A 25,751-nucleotide genomic window follows, 5' to 3' on the forward strand; every position below is an offset into this window, starting at 1 on the left:
AATATTTATATTAGTAGCAATTGCACCAGACAGTAATTATCTTATCACAGAGGAAAAGGTTAAAAAAGAAGCTTCTCCATTGGACACCCACTGTGCAGATAATTAAGTATCTCCATGGCTTCTTTCATTACTGCATTCAATAATAGTTAAATACTAGGGAATCTAGCCATAATCAGACATGATTTGATGAGACATAGAGACAGATAGGAGCAAAAAATTTTTGTCTCTAGTTTTACTTGCTAAATTCCTTAGTTTGATAGACATTGGTAAACATTTTTATAATATACTCTAGGTACCCACTGTTGTCCAATGAACAAAGTTATTAAGTGGAAGCATTTAATTGCATCTTGTGACATTCTAGAAAATACATTAAGATACCTAAAGCAATTTTTTAAAAGGGTGTTGAAAGTTATTTGTGAGTATAATCTTAAAGGCAATTTATTTCTGACTTATTTAGGTGATATTTACATTATTATTTTGTCAGATTGGGGGAATAGACTCTCCTGTATCAATTCATCCCTTGAAGCCAATGAAGGTCTTTCAAAACGGTTACACACATTCTCTCCTTGAGGTTATTAAAATAAAATTTATGTAACAAAATATTAATACAGTTTATTAAATGTCACCTGAGAAGCACTGACACATAATGCATTTAATTGGACTAAAATTAATTTAGTAAAAATTTAAAAATGCCCATAGCACTTTTAAATTATGCAGACTAATAATGGGCTTGATGATTCAATTTTGGGCAAAAAGTACTGCCTTAGAACACAGATCGTGTCATTTCCTCCCTTCTCTCTTCCTTAAACTCTAACTTCAGATCTCATGATTCTATAATCTGAGAACATGAAGTAGGCACAGATAGTGCCTGGTCATGCATTAATTTATTACTTCAACAAAACATTGAACAGCTGCTATACTCCAGACACTCCTCTAGGCTTAAAGTCAGCATTGGAAGCTTTAAACAATAATAATACAATTTTTTACTGAGAGAAATTAGGGCACTGCATATCAATGGTTAGAAAATATTCACTACACTTCCTAATGTCAGCATACTCAATACTAGCAGTCTAAAGTATATGATTTTTCAAGCAACAACATTGCATTTTACAGAGCAAGAGTTTTGCAGATTAACAGATTAGGCTTATATCCATATTAATGAGATACCATTTTATATAATACATGTTTATTCATCTCCAGAATTTTGCTACTCATGTTACAGTGAACAATATAGACACAAATTGCTTACATGCCTGTGGTCTCCAGTTTTATAAGTTAAGAGACCAGAAAACCAAAAACCTGAGACGGAGCAAGATAATTTGGGGGTGAGCCATCAATGTCGTAAGAAGAGAGCTGGGAAAGTGGGGTATCAGGGAAGCTTTAATAGGATAAACTCTTTGGAAGGCAGAATGGTAAATTAGGTAAAAAGCTGGGGATAATTTGAATTAGATGAGGATAAAGAAATGACGAGTTAGGCATATAAAGTGTGTTATTAACCTTGACAAGAACAATTTCAGAAAAAAATCAGAGTTTGAATTCTTAATTGTAACTGAGATGCAGACTCAGAGTAAATAATTTCTTTTAAGACATGTTGATGAAATAAGAAAGTGAGAAATAGAGATGATGCTTTGATGCTTTATTTTTAAAGTTGGAAAATGCTTGAGTGAAATTCTTAATATAAGGTTTGTGAATAGAATTCACAAGGTTTATGGAATTGAATGAGGGAAAATTTTCATGCTAATTTTCACTAATTTCTAATTAAATTTAACATTTGTTTCAATTATTGATATAGAGAAAAACTTTTAAGGAATTTAGCCATATCTGTCATTTCATCAGCAGTAGAAAGTAGTCATTTTCAAATAATGTAATAGTTACCCCAGATATTATTTACAGTCATTTTTACTCAGAAATTATTGTTACAAGTCATGCCACTAATTATTACTTAATAAAGTGCATACATTACAATATCTAAACTTTGTTATTAATAACATTTTAAATAATATTTTCACTTTGAAATACAGTTGATTCTTGAACAATGCTGGGGTTAGGGTAACATAGCCCCTGCACAGTTGAAAATTCAACTGTAACTTTTGACTACCCCAAAAGCTAAGTACTAATAGCCTACTGTTCACCAGAAGCCTTACAATAACATAAACAGTCAATTAACACACATTTTTTCTGGTGTATGTATTACATACCACACACTTATGACAAAATAAGCTAGAGAAAAGAAAATGTTATTAAGAAAATCATAAGAAAGAGAAAATACGTTTACAGTACTATACTGTATTTATTGATACTGTAAGTCTCTATCATCTGTTTACAAGATGAATCCTCTGCAATCACTGCAATCATAGCTGCAGACCTCAATCTATGGAACATATCCAGCAATTCAACTTTTTCTTATGTCATGGCTTTTCTATGCTTCTTGGGAGCACTTCCAGCATCATTAGTGGCACTTTGTATGGGTCCCATGCTGTTATTCAAGGTTTACGGTATTGCACCAAACATGATGAAAAACACACAAAAACCACAAGAGATCATTTTTCACTGTGATACGCAATTTACTGGAGAAATGAACTGCTCACATGGAGATGATTAGTGTCACATGGCGTTTTAAGCGGATACTTGCAACACTTGAGCTCACCTCAATAGCAACGGGAGGTAGCTGCAAAATTATTATAGTAATACAGTATGCAATTCAGGAAATTTTATGTAGTTATAATTTAATATGGCATCTTAATTTTTTTTACATTTCTCTCTACTGCAAATGGAGCTATATATGATCTGTGATTATGTGCATCAGTTTTGATATATTTTTAACTTTTAATAATAGATTTTTATAAATTTATAATAGTAAAAGATAAAATAGACTAGCAGCTGTATATATTTTTGCATTCATAACATATTTTTTCTTATTTTAAAAAATATTTCTATTCTATGCAGTTCATCGAGTTTTTTCAAATTGTCAAAAATCTCCAATAAATGGATCCCATATATTTATAGAAAAAATCTGCATATAAGTGGGCCCACACATTTCAAACTTGTATTGTTCAAAGGTCAACTGTAATTTATTTTTATACAAATTTGCACAAACAATTAAGTGATTCCCTCAACCATTTTTCCTTAATGCAACATTTTACATTACCACTGTGATATTGTCAAAACCAAACAAAAACAAAAACGAAACATTAGTACACTACTATTAACTAAATTCTTAGTAATGATTTCAAGTTTTTACACTGACATTCTTTTTCTATTCCATGATCCAAGTCAACAGGCCACATTAGTCATCTTATTTCCTTAGCTTCCTCTGGTCTGTAACAGTTTTCAGTGTTTCATAGTTCTTTATTATTTATGATTGGAGGAGTACTTCTGATCAGATATTCTGTATAATGTTTCTCTAAATTTGGGATTGTCTGGTATTTTTCTGGCATTATGCTATGCTTCATATGCTATGCTCATAATTTTCTGCTGTAGCCTAAAATCAGCTATCTCTTTAAGAAGTCCTGATTCCTTTTATTGGAGAATGGTACGTAGAAAACAAAGTCTGAGCTTGGGGTGCATTAATTGTTATTAGGAAATCACTGTTTCTGTACTGTCTCATAGGACAGGCCTAAAGTATATTTATGTATATACTAACCCATGTCTGTACATATAGCTATGATTATTTCTGTATCTTTCCCTTTGTACATACATTAGTTAGGCCAGTTTCATCCTTTCCCACTTGCTCCCACTAACTTCTTGTTAGTATGATGAGTTTCCCCTGTAATCCCATGGTTTTATTTTATGCAATTAATTTTTTTCAGAAGAGATCCATGGGCTTCACTGGACTATCAAAAATACCATCATACAAAAGATTAATAAATTCTGGCATTAGAACATGTTTTTATGCTGATGTGAAAAATCTAATGAAAAACAGCAAACGATTTTTTAAATATGATAAAGAGATCTATCTATGCAAAGGCAAAGATTTGGAAAAAGCAATAGATAATGTGATCTAGAGCATTAAGTGGATGAGTTAAAGCGAAACAAGGTCTTTTTTTACATTATAGCAAATATAAAGGCAAAGGACTTGGATAAAGTTGAAAAGATTTTTATGAAGGAAAATACAATGTGAAGTTAATGGGAGTAGGATTGGGTAACTACGTCGGAAATTTGATAAGAGTAGTAGATAATTTGAAATTAGTTTTTGGGGAAAGAAATCTTAAAATAAAAATATATATTTGAATTATCATGTTAATGTTGAGAGCCTATTAATTTAAAGAGAACTAAGTCAAAATTATTTGTGGTTTTTTTTGTTGGTTCACTTTACAAAATCCAACTGCTTATGTGAAAGATAGATTAAAACAGATTAGGGATTTTTGAGGTAAGTATACTGCAAAGAAGGCCAAGGCAGTTGAGTCCATTTAAAAGAATGACTATAAATATATTCCAATAGAAAAGATTAATAAAAAGAAATAAAGTGAGATCATCAATGTCCTGGCAAAAAGTGAAGAATTGAGCACGTTGGACTGGGAATCTCAATGAAGATAAAAAATTGATTCACTTGAAGCAATAGCATAATGGAATATTGGACTATGATGGAATTAGAATGATGGAATGTGATGGAATATTGAAGATAGAGACTGGAAAAGCTGAAATCAATAATTTGTAGTTGAGCAGTTTCTGATTAGATGTGAAGAATTAACACAACTAAGATGATAAAGTCCTGACTATCTTTGAACTTTTTATTTCCTGAAAATAATAAACAGGATCAGGATAAATAAATAAATTAGGATTCATTATTAGAAATTATCAGAATGATGGCAAATGTTAAGAAGAATAAACTTTGTTTCCAAAGTAATAGGCTTGGCCTTTTAGTATTGGTTTGATAACAGAGATGTAAGAATTTAATTTTCCAAGTGGTAATAAAAAACCTGAGAATAACTTCCCCTTCTGAAAACATTAGTAAAGATAGATAAAGGGAAAGCAATAGATTGGAAGAATCAATATTGTTAAAATTCCCATACTACCAGAGCAATCTGGAAATTCAATGCAATCCCAATGAAAATTTTAATGATTTTTTCACATAAATAGATAAAACAATCCTAAATTTGTATTGAACAATGCAAGATGCTAAATAATCAAAGCAATATTAAGCAAGTAAAACAATGCTACAGACATCATACTATTTGATTTTAAAATAAACTACAAAATATGGTAATCAAAGGAACATTGTACTGGCATAAAAAGGACAAAAAGACCAATGGGGGAGAATAGAGAGCCCAGAAATAAATCCATACATTTAAGACCAATTTGTTTTCGGCAAAAATGCCAATAATATACAATGGGTAAATGACAGTATTTTCAATAAATGATATTGGAAAAACTTGATATCCACATGCAGAATAATGAACTTAGACCTCATGTCATATCATATACAAAATTCAACTAGAAATGGATTAAAAACTTAAACATAAGACTTCAAACTATAAAAAACTATTACAAGAAAATACAGAGGAAAATCTCTGTCATTGGTCTGGCTAACGATGTTTTGAATATGTACCCAAAAGCAAAGACAACAAAGGCAAAAATAGACAAATGGGAATATATTAATCTCATTGGCAAATGATAAGAAAAATAAACTATAAGTACTTCCAATGTAATGGAATTGGCCTGTTAGTACTGGTTTTATGACAGAGATGTAAGAAGACATTTTCTTCCAAGTAGTAAAGAAGCTAAAAAGACTGTTGATGGATGGGTAAAGAAAATATGGTCTAAGTACAAAATGACATGGCATTCAGCCTTAAGAAATAAGGAAATCCTCTCATTTGTGACAAAAACGGATGAACTTGGAGGACATTATGTTCAGTGAAATACTGCAGGCACAGAAATATAAATAAGGTCTCATTTATTTTTGTAATTTTAAAAAGTTGAACTCATAGAAACAGAAAGTCTAATGGTATTTACCTTATGCTGAGGATTTAGGGCACTGGGGCAAGGAGATTTTGGTGAAGGGATATGAAATTTTAGTTAGACAGAAAAAAACTTCAAGAGATCTACTGTGCATGACTATGTTAATAACAAGATATTGACTATAGTTAATTACAATGATGATGACTATAGTTAAAACAATATATTTCATACTTGAAAATGATAAGAAAGTAAATTTTATATTCTCACCAAAAAATATGTGAGGTAATGTATATGTTAATTAGCATGATTTAGCCATTTCACAATATATACATATATCAAATTGTACACCATAAATATATACAATGTTTATTTATTAGTTTAAATACATAAATACACAAATAAATGAAATAATATATCTTGTTTTAAAAATATGACCTTTACAATTTTAGGAGAGAAGTCTAAATATATTTGTAAAGGCAACAATTGATTTCTAAGAAGTCTGGAGACCTTTGATATAAATAGCAGGTAAAAGAGAATGATTGGCTCTGCTTAATGAACCTGCTGATGCAAATTTTAAAAGTGTTGAGGTTAATTCAATTATTCTTTGAAAAACTTGTAAATATGTAAATTTTATGGCATCATAGATTTTTGCTTAAGGAAAATGAAGAGTACAAATCAAGCTTCTTATGTAGAAACTAGTGCAGTATAGGAAGTAATTCAACAGTTTCTCAGTTTTACCAAATGAAGTTTTTGACGATTAATGCCCTTTACTGAAGAAAATGTATATTTTAATATATTAATTATACTAAATATGTATACATTATACAATATTTTAGTAAATAGTAGGCTCATATTTTATTTAAAAGTCTTCTTTGGAAGGTCAACTGAAATTTAAAGTTCCAGCCAAGAAAAGTATAAAAGACTACATGTGTAAAATAACAAATGATTTTTTTAACCTGAGCAATAGGGCTACTGAGGAAATCAGTAAGCAAAAAGATAGATAGGTAGATAGATACATAGATAGATAGATAGATAGATAGATAGATAGATAGATAGATAGACAGATAGATAGATAGATAGATAGATAGAGATAGATATAGAAAAAAGATTAATTAATAGAAACAGGTGGTTGAAAAGATAGAAAGAAATGAAACGATTATCAAACAGAATTTGTTTGCTAATTTTTTAGAAAAATAGTGTGTCTACAATATTTCCAAACACAAAATAACAATTTCTATTTACTGTTTTCAGATTGTTATCTTGTTGTAATTTTCAATGTTATACACCATTTTCATAACTGAGAAAAATATTTTGAGTAAAACACAAATAAATATAACAAGTTAACATTAAGAGGCAATACGACTACCAAGTTATATTTGTTTACCTGACCATATAAAATTAAAACTTACCTTTTAATAGCATTAATGAGAGTTTTCACTATTTATAAGCTTCAGCCATTCAGTGGTAATTAGCATGGAGGTGTTATTCACTCTTGTCCTAATACAGGTTTCCTTTTAACCTCTCTTAAAGGTCTTGCTATTTTTTGCTTCATTACTTTGCTTTATTGAACATTATATGACATGGCAAGCAATTAAGTATGATTGTATAGGAAATTAAATCAGCAAAAGTGCATTAATGGTCAAGTTTAAATACATAAAAGCAACAAAATTGAAGTAAAGGTGGCAGTTCTATATTTAACTTATTTTGTCCAGGTATTGTAAAATGTAAAATGTGTTAAATTATTCATGCTTTGGAGATCATAAAAATACTTCTTCACAGTGAATTTAGTTGATGGCAATACTTAAAGTCCTGTCATGAAAGGGTCATATTGTCATTATTTAGTAATATAACCAGGGTTAGTTTTTATTTGTTTGCCTTATTCCTGGGGATAAATTGTAAATGGACAAAAATACCTGAGTGTATATGCAGTGTTCACTGAATTATCTATTTTCAACATATAAAATTGAATATTTGAATGTTATATCACTGTTCGTTGTATTTTGGTTTTTGCTTTTCATTTTACATAATGCTTGGTTTAGTGAAAATAATACTGGAAAATAAATCAGGACTAGAGATAAAATATTTTTATTGCTTATTTAAATTATTTTGTATAATAAAAATGAATGGATAATTTTCTAAAATACAAGTTATGAGTACTTATTCACCAAGAAAATAAACCTGAAGAGACTATAATGTTTTTAAGTTTATAAGATATTATTTACATAAATGCCTCAGCCCAGGATGGATACAGTGGCTCAGGCCTGTAATCCCAGCATTCTGGGAGGCCAAAGTGGGAGGATCACTTGAGCTGGGAGTTTGAAACCAGCCCAGGTAACATGGTGACACTCCATCTCCACAAAATATATAAAAAAATTAAAAATTAGTCTGGCATCCTGGCATGCACTTGTGGTTCCACCTACTCAGGAGGCTGAAGGTGGGAGGATAGCTTGAGCCCAGGAGGTCAAGGCTACAATGAACTCTGTTCACACCACTGCCCTCCAGCCTGGATAAAAGAGTAAGACCTTATCTCAAAAAAAAAAAAAAAAGAAAAAAAAAGGGTCTCAACCCTGATGGCTTCTTCAATATTTATTTAAACATTCTAACATAATAAAATTATCTGCCTAAAAATGGATCATACAATATATATGAAATGGAAAATACTAAATACATTTTTTATTCTGGCATATAAAATCTGTTATCAAAATCATGTCAAACAGAAAAACAAATAATAATACAAAAAGTATAGAATAGTTACAAGTGATAGGTAGGACTTTTATCTGCTAGAAAAATTTTTGGGTAAATACTGACAAGGCATGAAAATGAACCACTTTATTAGTGACCTATAAGCATTAGTCCAATCTCTTCTCCACTCCTTTAAATAATAATTTTACATTTTCTCTTTTCTTCTCAAACTTCCAACATGTTCTCACCCTTTCTTAGCTAATGACAATTATATTTTACCAAGAAAACTGAAAAAAATTGAATTTTTACAAACATTCACCACTCCTTTGCCACTTCAATTTGTTCCCATATCCTCTATATTTGTGATATCATAGATGAAGTAGCTTTGTTCCTTGCTAGGTTAAAATACCTGTTTTTCAGTCAATTCTATTAAAGGACATTGCTTTAGTAATTCTTTCTTTTCTTTGTTATTATTTTGTTTTACTCTCTTCTAATTAAAACCCATCTTTGGCATCCTACTTCACTCAGCAAATGAAGTCTACCTTGTGTGATGTGGCTCCCTTGCCACTATTAGTTCTATGACATTCTGTGACATCATCTCCCACTACTCCCTGCTCTCATTCATCTTATTCCAGCCATTCTGGCTTTTTTGCTTTCTTCTTGGAACATTCTAGGTGTTCTCTTACCTTAATCCCATTTGGTGTTTCTTCTGCCAGAAATGCTTTGCTCTACATAGCTGCATGTTTGAATACTTCCCATGTGAATTTTGTGTGACAGTGAATTCTTGACAAATTAATGTATTTCAACTTTGTAGCATGAATCTAATGTCATCTGGAAAATGTAGGCTAGAATAGATAAAAGATTAAAAATAGAGAAATTTTGCCTAATAAATGTTGAAATCTATTATTAAGTATCAATGATTAAATTAATGTAGCCTAAACAGACTATTGTATACAATATATGATACCTTAGTGTAGAAAAAATGATGTCATCTCAAATCAGTAGGAACGAATGTTCAAAGAAGCTACATTAATGGCTTGATTTTTCATAAAATAAAAATTTGCTTAGACCTTTGCCTCAACATGTCCATGAAGATATTAATTAAATGGGTTAAAGAAAGTTAAATTTAAAATAAAAATCAGATTAAACACAAAGTGACATCAAGTAAAATTATCACTGATGATTTCCAAGTCTTCAAAGGAGGAGACCTTTTCAAGCTTAAACAATGAAATAATTCATTAAAGGCAAACCTAAAATATGTGAATATATACAATTAAATTAAGAGATTCTCTTAATCAGAAAAAAGCAGAACAGAACAAACTGCTGAAAAGACGTTGTATAGATAATCAGGTTTATATTTAGAGCTAAGAAAAATATAACTTACACCAACAATCATTTATAAAAGAACTTAAAATGGTATTTCACATAAATTGGGTATTATATCATGGCTAATGTATGTGAAGAAATAACACTCAGAAATGAAAAAAATACAGAGCACACAAATTAGATAAAATTTTAATTATAAAAGTAATGATTTAATTAATAATGCATAACATTTCTTATAGGTGGGATATGTTAATTATGCTACATTTAAGGTGGGACTGTGTTTTGCTATATTTTAGCATTTTCGGCCAACAGTTCACTCTCTGAAGAGAAGCACTTCCAGAATGGTGGTATAAAGAGCTTTTCAGACTTTCTTTCTATTGAGTCAATCATAATTGTTGAAAATTCTATATAAACACACACACACATGCATATACACACACAACAATTTACTATCTCTGGAAATCGTCCTAAGGATACATAGGAAATGAGAAAACATTTGTTAAGGAAAATGAGGTCATCATTTTAGGAACAGTGACAGCCTGTGACATTTGAGCCGTGATCTGCCCCTCACTCTTCCCCAGCTCAGCATGATGGAAGCCCTATTCCAAGTGGGCACAATCATGAAGACAGGGTTTCCCTTTCCCTCCACCTCCCAGTCTAAGGCAATGGCTTCTCTTCAGGAGTGGCAGGCTGCTCTCATATCTCCATCTCTGTTCAAAGAAACCCAATTCCAGGTAAGTGCTGTTATCTGGGGCTCTTTATTTCCATAATCTAGTCCCTAATTATATGGCAGAAACTCTACCCTGTACAAGGCTGGCTGAGAATACAGTGCTATGATTGGGTTCACCCTAGCTTGATTACAGGGAAATTTTACATTGAAAGAGGCAGGTGAAGAAGATTAGAGGCTATTGCCCACCTAGCACTCTGCTTGTAGAGCAGATATGTTTCTTGGAGAGAAATGGGCTGCTGTCCTTTCCTCCAGCTCTGGAGCCGCAACATAGAGCTTCCACCCATGGGGAGAGGCAGGCCATGAAAACATATGGCACTTTAGCTCTCCCTAAGGGGACTCACTTTACTGGGACAAATATTTAAAAAAGGGTGTTGCCAGTTTTAGTCAAACAATACAATTTTAAATAATGGATATTTTGGCAATAAGAAATTAAGAGGAGGCTGATAGCTTCTTGAGAACAACAGCTAAATTTCAAACCAGCTAATAATTCATCAGAGAGAATAAGGGAAAGAGTCAGAAATAAGAAGAGCCCTGCTGGGGTCAGAGCAAGCCTCAAAGACTGGCCTCCACGACAATCTCTCCAAAGGGGCCTACATTTTATTGTTTGAAATGTGGATCAGTTTATACCTTAGTGTATTGTTAAGAACAGTAGAGAAATAAGATTGCACTTAGTAGATGCTAAGAGCTGGATATAATGCCAATAAAGGGACAAAATCTAGAAAGTATACAGGGATTTCAGGGAAAGAGACCCCCAAAGAGAGCTCAGGGAAAGCCACTGTCGTGGAGGCTGGGAAGAGAGATTCAGATTAACCGTGATTATGCTCAAGTCTGTAGCCTCTGAATAGTGACATCAGAGGCTGTATATCAAGGGGAGAATAGACTTTACTAAAATAGTTTAGAAAAGTTGGTAAACAAATAGGCAAAGAAGTAAAAAATATCAACAAGCTCTGGAGGTAGGGGACTCAGTGTCCAAGGTTGCTATATTATCTAAAATGTCCAAATACACACACACACACACACACACACACACACACACACACATAATATGAGAGGTGAAAAGAAACAGGAAAGTATATCAAAACATGAAGATTGGAGTAGTGGGGAGCAGGCAAAATATTCTGGCTTCGTGGTTGCTTAGCAGAAAGAATTGTAATATATTTGAGAATAACAGTTCAAAAGAGGCAGGTAGGAGACAAGCGTATTTGAGTAGGAAATAAACCACCTGTTAACTTAGACACATTAGAAAAAATGAAGAGAAAAATAATAAATAAGAAGGCTAATATAACAAATGCTGCAAATATATGCTTGCTTGCTTGCTTGCTTTTCTCCAATTTTTTTATTTGTTCATTCACTTTACCTCTTTCAAATTGAGCCTTTAAAACAAATCTGATGATTATTGGTTCTTCATATTTATAAACACAGCAAAACAAAAAACAAGCTAATGTGAAATTTTGTAAGAACTTTGTTTTGGAGGAATTTACTTTAGTTGGATGACCAAACAGGATATTTTGAGAGTGAAGAGCATGTAAAAATTATCTAAAATAATTTTGAAGTATTTATTATGCCAAATACAGCTTTATGTTATTAGAAAAAATTTTAAATCTATTTTTCAAAAATATTTTCTGAAAATAGCAAATGTCTGAGCTGAAGAAAATTTAAAGATCCTTTATAAACTATATAAATACTAAAATTGACATGCAAACTAATAATCTCTGTTTTTAAATGTATTTTAATCAGGGTCTTATGTCTCAAATATCATGTCACTGGTCTCTTTGTAAAAAAAAGAAAAAAAGGATTTTCATATATAATGCTATTTTTAAAATACAAAATTGCCATCAAAGTGTTACCCAAACACTGGGGGTTTGGTCTAGGTCCTGCTGTTCACTGCACAGAAAGCCAGTCACTAAGATGAAAAAGTCAATCACTGAGACAGAAAGCCAATCACTGAGTATGGCCAAGGAAGAAGGCTTTAATCAGGTGCTGCAGCACAGCCCAGGAGATGGGAGCTAGCGTCAACTCTATCTCCCTGACTGACTAAAACTAGGGCTTCAGTGGCAGGGAAGAAATTTAACAATATGTAAGAAAACAAGAACTAGGGAGGGGCAAAAGGCATCTGGTGCTGTGATCTGTTTTCAGTTTTTGATACTTTTTTTGAGAGGCCTGAGGTCCTTTCTAGGTGAAAGAACTCAGATAAAACAAATACAGTTTTCAAGCTTTAACAGCAAAAGGGTCAATTTCTATGTTTATCCAAAAGAAACTGTCTATGGTACTCTTGGGCCCGTTTCAAAAGTTGATGTTTGTCTATCAAATTTGAACATTTTGACACCTTCAACTGATCCTCTTCTGTAGATCACAGAATTTTTAAATTGATAATATATTCTTCATATTAGCACTGAAATTTTTGGTTATCTTAGCAAATTCTGTTATTTGAAGGATTGTCTCAATCCTCATATTTTTGTTATATTGAATTATATAACTATGTTGAGGTATGTTCTTTCTCTCCCCAGTTAGCACTTCATATTAGCACTGAAATTTTTGTTTATGTTAGCAAATTCTGTTATTGAAGGATTGTCTTAATCCTCATATTTTTGTTATATTGAATTATATAAATATGCTGAGGTATGTTCTTTCTCTCCCCACTTATTTGAGGGTTTTTATTATGAAGAGATGTTGAATTCTATCAAACGCTTTATCAGCCTCAATCGAAATGATCATAAGGTTTTGTCCTTCATTCTGTTGATATGATATATTACATTGATTGATTTATGTATGTTAAACCATTCTTGTATTCCTGAGATAAATCCCATTTGGTCATAATGAAAGACTTTTATAGGGTGTTATTGAATTTTGTTTGCTAGCGTTTTGTTGAGTTTTGCATCAATATTCATCAGAGATCTTGGACTGTAGTATTCTTTTTTTGATTTGTCTTTGTTTGGTTTTAGTACCAGGGTAATACTGTCCTCACAGAATAAGTTTGAAAGTTTTCCCCCATTCTCTATTTTTCAGAATAGTTTGAGTAGAATTGGTATTAGCTCTTCTTTAAATGTTTGCTGGAATTCAGCAGTGAAACCATCAGGTCCTGGGATTTTTTTTTAGGGAAAAATTCCTAAGGAATTTTTTTTTAGGGAAAAATTCCTAAGGAATTTTTTCACTTGTTTCTAGATTTTCCAATTTGTTGCCATATAGTTGCTCTGAGTAGCCACTAATGATCCTTTGAATTTTTGCAGTATCAGTTGTAATGTCTCTTTTTCAAGCCTTATTTGCATCTTCTCTCTTTTTTTCTTAGTCTAGTTAAAGGTTTGTCAACATTTTTATTTGTGTATGCATTGTATGTGTTTTGGTTTGAGGTTATCATGAAGCTTGAAAATATTATCTTACAACCTATTATTTTAACCTTATAACAACTTAACAGGATTTGCATAAACAAACAAGCAAAAAGAAAAACCCCAAATTAATAAAAACTCCATGCCTTAACTTTGTTCTCTGCTTTTTAATTTTTTGTTGTATCTATTTATATCTTATTGTAGTGACTATGTTTTGAAATATTGCTGTAGTTATTATTTCTGATTTGGTTATCTTTCAGTCTTTCTACTTAGGATAAGAGTAGTTTACACACCACAGTTATAGTGTTATAATACTCTGTGTTTTTCTGTGTACTCACTATTACCAGTGAGTTTTGTACCTTCAGGTGATTATTGTTACTTATTAGTGTCCTTTTATTTCTGATTGAAATACTTCCTTTAGCATTTTTTTTTTTTGTAGGACAGGCCTGGAATTAATGAAATCACTCAATTTTTGTTTATCTGGGAAAGTCTTCATTTCTCCTTCATTTTTGAAGGATATTCTTTCCCAGATATACTACTCCAGGGTAAAAATACCTTCTTTCAGCAATTTAAATACCCCATGGCACTCCCTCGTGGCCTGTATGGTTTCCACTGAAAAGTATGCTTCCAGATGTATCAGAGCTCCCTTGTATGTTTTTTGTTTCTTTTCTCTTGCTGTTTCTAGGACCTTTCTTTATCCTTGAACTTTGACAGTTTGACTGTTAAATTTCTTGAGATAGTTTCCTTTGGGAAAAATCTGCTTGGTGTTCTATAACCTTCTTGTACTTGGATATTGATATCTTTCTCTAGGTTTGGGAAGTGATATGCCTTGGCTCTGTCTCCACCAAAATCTCAACTTGAATTGTATCTCCCAAACTTCCCACCCAGGGGGAGGTAAATGACTCATGGGGGCCGGTCTTTCCTGTGCTATTCTCATGATAGTGAATAAGTCTCATGACATGTGAAGAGCTGCTCAGGGTTTTCTGCTTTAGTTTTTTAATAGTTTTTATCTTGCCACCACCATGTAAGAAGTGCTTTTCACCTTATGCCATGAATCTGAGGCCTCCCCAGCCATGTAGAACTGTAAGTCCAATTAAACCTCTTTTTCTTCCCAGTCTGAGGTATGTCTCTATCAGTAGCATGAAAATGGATTAATACAGTACATTGGTAACAGCAGAATGGGATGTTGCTGAAGATATTTCGAAAAATGTGGAAGCAACTTTGGAACTGGGTAACAGGCAGAGGTTGGAACAGTTTGGAGGGCTCAGAAGAAGACAGGAAAATGTGGAAAAGTTTGGAACCTCCTAGAGACTTATTGAATGGCTTTGACAAAAATGCTAATAGTGATATGAACAATAAGATCCAGCCTAAGGTGATCTCAGATGGTGATGAGGAACCTGTAGGGAACTGGAGCAAAGGTGACTCTTGTTATGTTTTAGCAAAGATACTAGTGGCATTTTGCCCCTGCCCTAGAGATTTGTGGAACTTTGAACTTGAGACAGATGATTTAGGGTATCTGGTGGAAGAAATTTCTAAGTGACAAAGCATTCAAGAAGTGACTTTGGTGTTGTTAAAGGCATTCAGTTTTAAAAGGGAAACAGAGCATAAAAGTTCAGAAAATTTGCAGCCTGATGATGCAGTAGAAAAGAAAAACCCCATTTACTCAAGCCGGCTGTGGAAATTTGCTTATAAGTATCAAGAAGCCTAATGTTAATCCCCAAGACCATGAGGAAAATGTCTCCAGGCCATGTCAGAGGACTTCACAACAGCCCCTCCCATTACAGGCCTGAAGCCCAGAAGGAAAAAGTGGTTTCATGGGCTGGGCCCAGGTCCCCACGCTGTGTGCAGCCCAGGGACTTGGTTTTCTGTGTCCCACCTGTGCCAGCCATGGCTAAAAGGAGCCAACATAGAGCTCAGGCTGTGGCTTCAGAGGGTGGAAGCCCCGAGACTTGGCAGCTTCCACATGGTGTTGAGCCTGCAGGTGTACAGAAGTCAAGAATTGAGGTTTGGGAACCTCTGCTTAGAGGTCAGAAGATTATGGAAATGCCTAAATGCCCAGGCAAAAGTTTTCTCCAGGGGTGGAGCCCTCATGGAGAACCTCTGCTAGGGCAGTGTAGAAGGGAAATGTGGATCCAGAGCTCCAACACAGAGTCTCTACTGGGGCACCACCTAGTGGAGATGTGAGAAGAGGGCCACATCCTCCAGACCCCAGAATGGTAGATCCACTGATAGCTTGTACCATGTGCCTGGAAAAGCCCCAGGAACTCAACACCAGCCCGTGAGAGGGAGATTGTAACCTGCAAAGCCACAGAGGCAGAGCTGCCCAAGACCATGGGAACCCACCTTTTGCATCAGCATAACCTGGATGTGAGACCTGGAGTCAAAGGAAATCATTTTGGAGTTTAAAATTTGACTGGCTTGCTGGATTTCAGACATGCATGTCTTTATCATCAGTGTGAAACGGACTAATACAGGGAAGTTTCTGTTACTATGTCTTTGAATAACTTTCTAAGTATGAGCCATGTAATGCTAGGAGTGGAAGGACATAAGCACCCCTGTGGCCATCACTACTAAGACTGCACTGGGTTAAACCTGAAGTTAGCACTGCATTTGGTCTCACCCAAGGCCTACACTGTAACACCTTCCTAGCTACTATTTATGTTTGTTCTAGGCCCTTGGGTTCTATAACCAGTCAATGGCAAAGCCATCTAGGCCTGTATCTTTCTCTTCAGCGTGGTGAGCTCCCCCAGGCCCTGGGTTGGTCCAGAAGTGCCTTCCAGGAGTCAGGGGCTAGAGTAACAAACCTTAGAAGTCTACCTGGTAATATATTGTATTGTGGCTGAGCTGGCAGTTAAACCACAAGACTCAGTTCTTCCTACTCTTCCCTTCCCTTTCCAAAGGCAGAGGAGTTTCACCCAATAGCCACCACCACCCCAGGCCAGGAGACTACCACAGATGTTCTCTTACAGCCCAGGGTCTCTTAAGTCATCTTTGTCATGAATGCTGCCTGGCCTAGGATTCACCCTTTAGGGCAGTGGACTCTCCTCTGGCCCAAGGCAGGTCCAAAAATGCCATCTAGGAGTCAAGTCCTGGAATTAGGGACCCCAAGAGCCTGTTTGGTGCTCCTTCCCCTATGGCTGTGCTGGAACCTAAGGTGCCAGACAAAATTTCCTTACTTTTTCCTCTACTTTTCTCAAGGAGTTTTGCCTTATAGCCATGACAGCAGGTAATGTGCTGAGTCTCACTTGAAGCTAGTAAGTCTCAAAGGCTCACCTAAAGTCCTTGATGTAGTACCTGGGTATCGCTGCTGGTTATTCAGGTCCCATTGGCTCTTCAGTTAACAGGTAATAAATGCTGTGAGAACTTGGTCCTTTCCTTTGAGGCAGTGGCCTTCCTTCTGGCCAGGGGTGTGTCTAGAAATGTCATTTGGGAATTAGGATCTGAAGCAGTAACTTCACGACTCTGAGCAGTGCCCTCTCCTGCTGTGGCTGAGCTGGTATCCAAGATACCAATGTCCTTCCCACTATTCCCTCTCCTCTCCTCAAACGGAAGGAAAGTATCTCTTTCAGAGCCTCGAGCTGTGCAGCCTGGGGTTAGGGGAGTAGTGATGCCATCACTCCCTTGGCTGCTCCAGTGGATGTCTCAGTATGCTGTGTGCCCCCTCAGTCCACTGTCTCTGGGTCTAATTCATCCCTAAGACTCACCTAATATTTGCAGTCCTTATGGCCTAGACTGCGTTTCAAGTTACTTGGAGACACAGAGTGCTGTATCCCTTGGTGGCAAAGTTTGCAGGCACTCAAGTTCGGACTACTGGGATCAGTGATTCCCTTCTTTTTAAGGCTGGTGTTAATGCTCCCTCCATGGGCAGGTGTTAGCTAGGTTTGGTCCTCGTTTCCTTTCTGCTCTCCCAGGACAGCACTAAGTTCAAAGCCTCTGAACTGCTGTGTTCTCCCTCCTCCAGCACTCAGAGGCTCTCTCCACACCCACACCACTACTGCAGAGGGTGTGGGAGGGGTGGCATCAGTGATTTAAGACTGTTTTTCTGTTTCTTCAGTGCCTCTTTCAGTGACATGAAGTTAAAACCAGGTACTATGAGTGCTCACCTACTTTTTGGTTCTTAGGAAGTTAATTTTTTCTGTGTAGATAGTTGTTACCTTGGTGTCCTTGCAGTGGAAGACGATTGGTGGAGCTTTCTATTCTGCCATCTCGCTCTGCCTCCCATCCCTAGAATTTCTTTTTGAATAGGAAAATATTGTTTTTAACACTGTATTGTGGTTTATAAAACATTGTGGTCATATCGACAATAGCAAAATAAATTCATTTTATCTTAATTGTTAACTTTTTAGCTGAACTTACAGTAGATGCCAAAAGAATGTCAGTTATTTCACTTGTGGAAAAATGTCCATTCAAAAGTCTTTGATTATTTGAACTGGATTTTTTTAATATAATTTTTTATTATTGCAATTAATTTATTTTCTCTTTGAAGAATCAAGCAACAGTTATATGGGTATGGGGTGGTGAGGCACAACATCAGAGAAAAATTCTAGGCCTATAACTAATTCTTATAAAATTAATGATGAAAGATAACACTTTTCTGAGTCATTTCACAGCATGGGCACTTCAAAGCACACAAACGCAAAATCAGTCATTACAATAAAAGTGATTGATCCACCAAGACTGTCTATTCCACCTGGTGTCATACCTGGCAAGTAGCTTTAAAATAAGCAGTTATTTCAGCAATATTAAAGAGACAGATAGTCATAAGAAACTGCATTTGACAAGTGAAATATCTGATTGCTTAATACCGCCATTAGTCTCTCAAAAGTAACAGAGAAATGCCTTTTTTTAAAAGATATTTAGTGAAAAGTCTCAAAAAGCAAAATTTTTAGATACAGAGCTAAATGACTAGAAAGGGAAATGCCATTCAGCTCCTGAGAAACTAATAATTCCAGCATGTAAATTATATGGGGTAAATGCTGACACAAGATGTAAAATGAGAAATTGAAAAGGTTCCACTCACAAAAGTAATATACATAAATGTATTGATGATATGTCACTTGAGGCTGAAGGGGTTTCATATAATAAACAACATCTTCTCAATCTAGGTGGATGATTCAACAGATTTTCCCCCATAAATGCCATGCGGAAGTGTTTATCTGATTTGTAAACAGTGGTGAAATTAAATACAACTTAGTCTGCAACAAATAACTGCCTGAGACAAGCAAACGCTAAGATATATTTAATGGTTTATCTTCCCATGTAAAAATAAAATGTCTGCTTTGGAATTACTATGTTTGCCTCTATAATGATGTTTACCTTGATGAGTGGTTTTGCTTCCCTTATAAGAAAGAAAACAAAAGAAAACCTGATTTGATAGACTGCATCTTTCACAGTGAGATGTTAGTGTCAAAGATTCTTGTAGTTGAGAGAGGAGGGGCAGAGCAAGGTGGTGAAATAGGTCTCTCTAGCAATTGTCTCCCAGAAGAAACATCAATTTGAACAGCTATCTATACAGAAAATATCTTCACAAGAGCCAAGAAAGCCAAGTAAGAGATCACAGTACCTGGTTGTAGCACAATAATAAGAAACGATGCCTTGAAGAACCAGGAAGGAAAATTTTACATTATCCACATCACCCCTTTCCCAATCTCAGGCAGCAAAGCAGAGAGAAAGATAATAACTGCTCATGAAAAAGAAAAAAAAAGTGAGCACAGGGCTCTAACTTGGACTCCAACACTGGGCCTGCCACACACACAACAAAACAATTCAGCACCTGGTAGACCCCCACTTCCTCAAACTCCGAGACATACCAGCAATGAACTATCTGAAAAATAAATCAAGAAAACAATCCCATTTACAATAGCTACCAAAAAAAATGGTACCTAGGAGGAGTAAACATAACCAAGGACGTGAAAAACCACTACACTGAAAACTATAAAACATCGATGAAAGAACATCAATGGAAGGATATCTCAAGTATCTGAATCGGAAGAAAAAATATTATTAAAATGCCCATACTCTAAACCCTAAAATAAACTACAGATGTTGAGCAATAATAATGCATCAGTGTAGGTTCATCAATTACAACTAATAGACCACTCTGGTGGGGGAAGTTGAGAGTCGGGGCCGGAGTAGGTGGGACTATGAGTGTGTGGAAGCAGGTGGCACTACATATGGTGACTCTCTTTGTTTTCTGCCCACTTTTATGAACCTATAACTGCTCTAAAAATAAAACTTATGACTATTATCATTTTTAAATAAAAAAAGAATAAGACTGTAACAGTCAAGAGATGCCTAAGGAGACATCACAACTAAATTTAATATGGTTTCTTGGACAAGACCCTAGAACAGAAAAATGTCATTGAGTAAAAACTAAAGAAACATATATTAAATAAAGTACAGATTTTAGCTAGTACCAGTGTATCAATATTGATTCATTAATTGTGCTGAATATACTCCAAAATATAAGCTATTAATATCAGGAGAAATTAAATTATCTAATCATCATCATAATTTTAACAGGTAGATATTATTGTTTATTCCAATCCAAGATATGCAAAAGCTGAGGGGTAGAAGACTAAGGTATTTGTTCAAGCACTCACAGCTAATTTGACAAGAAAATCAAGGTTTGTATTCAACTACCTGGGTTAAAAACAAAAATAAAAAACAATAAAAGAATATTTAAAATAAAAAATTATAAAGGCAATAGAAAAATAAGCAACAAATTAGCAGGAAGTATTTCAACACATAAAACCAAAAAGTGAAGAAAAAGTAAAACTAACATCCTCAATAAAAAGAAAATTAGAAAAAAAAATAAATGATGGGTGTCCTGCAGAAAACATGAGTGATCGTTAAGTATATGAAAATATTTTACAAATTAAAATGTCTTGTATGAAATGTTAAGTGTTCAATATTAGCAGAGTAATAGAAATATATGGAAGGGAAAGAATTGTATATTATGTAATTAATACATGTTAATAATATATTGCATTTGTTGCTTAGCATTTTCCTTTTGATTCCATTATTACATTTAGGAATAATAATGATCATTATTGCTTTATTTTATCCTCTTCTATTTTGTCTGTGAACTTTTTGGGGGGCAGATATTCTATTTTATCTTAAATATTAGCATCTATCATAGTAATCTGTTTTCAAAAATATAAATGTCTGTTAAGTGGACAAATAAATACTAATTTTCTTCTTCTCATTGGACATTCATGTTTATGGTGTAATCAGCAAAGCAGGCATTCATCATACACGTCTTTGTTTTATCCATCTAGCATTTTAAAATTTGATTTCTTATTATCATCCTAATGTCATCCAAGAGTTTATTTCTTCATTTCACCAAAACTTACATGATTTCAATAGTCTCTCAATTTTAAATTAGTTCAAAGAATGTGAAGCACTTTAATTTAGGTTATTTCATTTAATTTATGTTAAAAAATGTAATTGTTATCCCAGTTTAATTGAAAAGACCAGGAGATGGAGAGATACAAAGTGGTTATCCACGTTTATATCAATTACAAATGGTAAAGTCATAATCCCAATCCAGAACTTCAAATTTTTTAACTTTTTTTGATTACAACATAGCTGCCTGCTTATGTTGTAACTTATGTTGTAATATCCAACTTTGAAGTTCTATGACGTTGATTAGTGGAATGTTCTTTAATAAATGGTGAAACAGAATTATCATCTATCATAATACTACTTTCTATTTATTTACAAATGAAATAAATAGAGAAATGATTAAAGATTTTACACCAACCTTACAGGCAGGAAGTTTCTTAAGAAACATTTCTGAGATTTGTAATTATAAAATGAAAAGACTATGACCTTACTCTGAAAGTGTTAGATCCATCAGACATCTAAAGAAATTCTACATACACAGAATATTTGATATTTAGCAGTGTATGAGACGAGATCACTCTGTCAAATATAAAATAATCAGAAAAATGCAATAAAGGACATATATAAACAAACTTAAAACAGAGCTGCTACATAGGGACAGGTGCCATTGTGGCAGATTAGTAGTGTCCCAAGTAATTGCACTCTTTTCTATTTTTATAATTTTATACATACCTGTATAAAACAGTAAATATTAAAATTAATATTTATACTGTTTCAAATAAATAATTTCAATGTACCTTATTACTTATGATTTAAAATATTGAGTTATTTTATGCAATTGATGTCTTCCAAGTCTTTGCACATACAGGAGGAAAAAACGGGACCTAGTTGCTCTGAATGTGTCCTTTTCTCAGTATCTATGGTTCTGTAAACATGAAAATACTGTCTACAAGCTTTCACAGATTCAAATTACTATCTCTATGCAAGTAAATATTTATTTACACAAAAGAAACAACTAAAATAAAAACTATACAATTCTCTGAACTCATAAGGTTTGTAATCTCATGTGTCTCTGAAGTTCAAGAATCACTCTTACTCCAGAAAACAAAAATTGGATTGACTATGGGTAGAAGTTTTTTAAAATAATTAAATGAAGCATTCTCATTCTGCACACCAAAAAGCCATTTTTAATAAGGTAATTTGAGTTTATTGTCTTCTTTTTTTCAGATTTCTATCTCCTGCTCTCACAGTGTAATTTCTGAAAAATGCTCAAACTGGGGCTTTAATATTTACATTTAACAAATGATTTAATATCAATGTTTTTTTTTGCCCAGAGTGTAGATAAGGGAAAAAAACCTTTAATATAAATTTTATTCTACAAGTCTACATAGGAAAAAAATAACTCATTTTAGTGGTATTATAACATTTTTCTTAACTTGGTTACACATTAAGCTTAAAATGCTGCAAAGCAGTGGTGAAGAGGTTTTGTTTGACTTTACTATTTTTGGAAACAATATTTCATTTATACATGTGCTTGATTTTTCCATGTGCAGAGTGAGTGACAGGAGGAAATAATCCCCAAACCCATTAACACTCTGATCTCTAACACCATATGTTTCACAGTAATTTCGTGCCCATTCTTTAGGGTATTTGTTGTGATATAATTAAATGGATTTGGGGAAATAAGGACACTAACTTCTGGTGGGTGAACAGATTGAAAAGGCAAAAATTGAGAGAATGGGTCAAGTTTGTGTCAATAGTTACGTGACTCTTTTATCATACTAAAATTTACTCTATCAAAAGTGAATAAAATATTTGCTCATATATCAAAATTAGAAAATATAGTTACTTAGGAGACAAAGTTAGCCTTAGATTTTAGGACTTTGTAGAAACCCTTTATATTAATATTACTTGTATATATTTCAAATTTGACTTCAACAATCAGACCAAAAAAAGTATAAATATTGTAAAGTATTTTATTTATGCAGATGAGAGCTTATTACATCGAAAAATAGGAGGTAGAATTAGAGATTGAAATACTTGAGACTATTTTATGAATTTACTAAAATCTGTTTGAATCTGAGATAAAAACAAGTTCAATATCAAGATTTGAGAATTTATAAGATATAAATCATGACGGAAATTTTTAGAATATTCTTTCAGTTGTTACTTATAAATTAACATTTATTTTTAAACCATATATATATATATGCATGTATGTACATGTGTATATGCTTGTGTGTGTGTGTGTTTAAAGAGTTGTTTTCATGGGGGTTTTATTATCTTTGTTAAGAAAATACAAATTTCTTTTCTGAGAGCTATGTAATCAATCCAGAACCACCACATACTCATCTAATTCTTTTTTTAGTAGTGATGGGCCATAAATCCCCCTGGCTCTATGGCTTGATGTGGAAATCGGACCTGCCTCTTCATAGCAAGTGCCTGTCAAGAATGAATATCTAAAATGAGCTGTCAAAGAAAAATTGCACTAATGCAGTTAAATAGGCAAGGAAGATTGTGTTCAAAACTATAAGGGTCAAGACTATCGCAATAGAAGATAAATTGAACTCAATTCCACTGAAACAAAAGGTGGGAAAATTTTTAAACTCTGAGATGAGCTAATGAAAAAATACAAGAGGACAGAACATTAAAGGAAGTGGATCAATGTGATGAGGTGATCTTTGTTTGATAATTGCCCCATATTGCTGTTAGGATCCCACCCTCCCATAGACACTGGTGGACAGGAGCTCTAGCTATTTCGATGATTACATTTCAAATGAATGGTTTCAGGGTCCTTGAGAAAGAATTTGTTCTTGGTTTGTAAAACTGGCAAGGGGCTGAGAGAAGATTTACATATGAAAGAGGCAGAGAAAAATCTGCAATTACAAGTTTTTTTTAAGTGAATACTCCAGGAAAAGGGCGATCACGGGCATAAAGTCAGGAAGAAGTCTTCTAAAGGTTAATCAAGAGGAGAGGAATGTTAAGGTCATCTTAGCTAGTACTCGAAGAAAAGTATGCCCAAATACTTTCAGTAAGGTATGGTAAATTAATGATCAAGAATAAAAGGACAAATGATAGATATATGAGTGTAAAAATGACAGGAACAGGAAAACAGCAGAAAATGGAAGACTGCTCAAATACATTTAAAAAATCACAATTTCAGGTGGATATATATATAATCTCAAATAGTACAGAAATATTGACAGGATAAGACTATTTAGAAGCTCTAAATATAATGTACAAATATACAAATAATAAAGTCTTAAAAGTCAGCTTTAACTTTTGACTTAAAATGTAGAAGTAATTAATACTCTGGACTTTTTTTGGTATTTCCCTTTCCAGAATTTTGGCTTAATATCTAAAAGTTGAATTCTAAACTTCATACCAAAATAGGGTATGGGGAAAAAAAGTGGTTCTCTTGAGTCAACTAAGAGTATAAATATATAAATTCTAATGTAGAAATTGGGATATAGTCACATATTTTAAGTATATAATTATGAAACACCAAACTACTTATAACACTGAATTTTGACTAGGGATTTCTAGGCACAAAATGCATTATCCAGTTAATTGAGCAATGAACTAACAGGACTGCCAAGTTATATTAGGCAATTTCATAGTACTGAAAGGGCAATTTAAAATTTCACTGCTTAAACTGAATTATAAATTATAACTAAAAAGTGTTAGCCTATCTATTTCAAGGTCTTTTTACTATCAAATCATTGTTTTTCACACATTAAAGATGAATGTGAATAAAATTGACTTATATTCAAGAAACTGTAATTTGTAAAATATATAAGATCATGTTTCTATTTACAAGTATCTATAAAAGTGATACAAAAAGACATGGTTACATATTTGCACAAAATAAATAACAAAGTTAAAAAAGATTTAGGAGCCTTATATGTTAAGTACTCAACAACGATGGTTTAATCTTATTGATGTAAATGTTTGCAGCGAAATCCTACACTTTCCAGGATTGCCTTAGCGAAGCTTTCATACAAGAGAGGCTAAGAGAATACTTACCTAATAACACTCAGGGTGTATTGTGGTGGTTGGCAGGGCATCTCCCAAAAGCAAAAATTAGGGGAAAAAAGAGAAGCAAGGCAGCAAAAAAGGGGCACATGCTACAGCATCACAATGTCACAGATGATTGCTTAGTCATACAAAGTGTCACCAGAGACTATTGAAATCACTCAGTCTCAAACAGTCCATTGTGGATCGGGGAGTGGGGTAAGGGGTGGGGAGATAGCAATCAATTTGCCTGCTGGCTTCTTTCTGCTTTCTGCCTTTCACTGAGGAAAGAAAATTCACCCTTAGGGCACTGACTCCCTGTACTGTGACTTGGTGACAGACTGAAGAATCAATGCCAATCTTGTCTGGTCAGTGCTAAGACATAGTAAGTGGTTTTTCTCCTCATTTGGTATTGATAGTGGAACTCCTCG

This window comes from Pongo abelii, chromosome 14, assembly GCF_028885655.2.
Source record: "Pongo abelii isolate AG06213 chromosome 14, NHGRI_mPonAbe1-v2.0_pri, whole genome shotgun sequence".
In the NCBI taxonomy this organism is placed as follows: Eukaryota; Metazoa; Chordata; class Mammalia; order Primates; family Hominidae; genus Pongo; species Pongo abelii.